The sequence below is a fragment of the Tupaia chinensis genome, unplaced genomic scaffold, assembly GCF_000334495.1.
Source record: "Tupaia chinensis unplaced genomic scaffold, TupChi_1.0 Scaffold146584_1, whole genome shotgun sequence".
NCBI lineage: Eukaryota > Metazoa > Chordata > Mammalia > Scandentia > Tupaiidae > Tupaia > Tupaia belangeri.
This window is the reverse complement of record NW_006206439.1, coordinates 461,646-461,884: the sequence shown is the minus strand read 5'-3', so window position 1 is coordinate 461,884 and position 239 is coordinate 461,646.

Genomic DNA, 239 nt, shown 5'->3' with positions numbered 1-239 from the left:
GTCTCGTTCTGGCGAGTGCACGCGCCCTATAGCGAAAACCTCTCAAAAAAAAAAAAATATTACTCAAGTGCAGACATGCCTAACAAGCTAAAGAATGGCGCTGGACTCCCACACGACCCAGTGGTTCAAGTACTGGACCTGATGGCTTGCTTTCTGACTTTCTCTCGCTCACTCTCTCTGATCAAACTGGAAAATAATAATAATAAAAAATAAAGTTAAATAAAATAATTCTTTTTTTC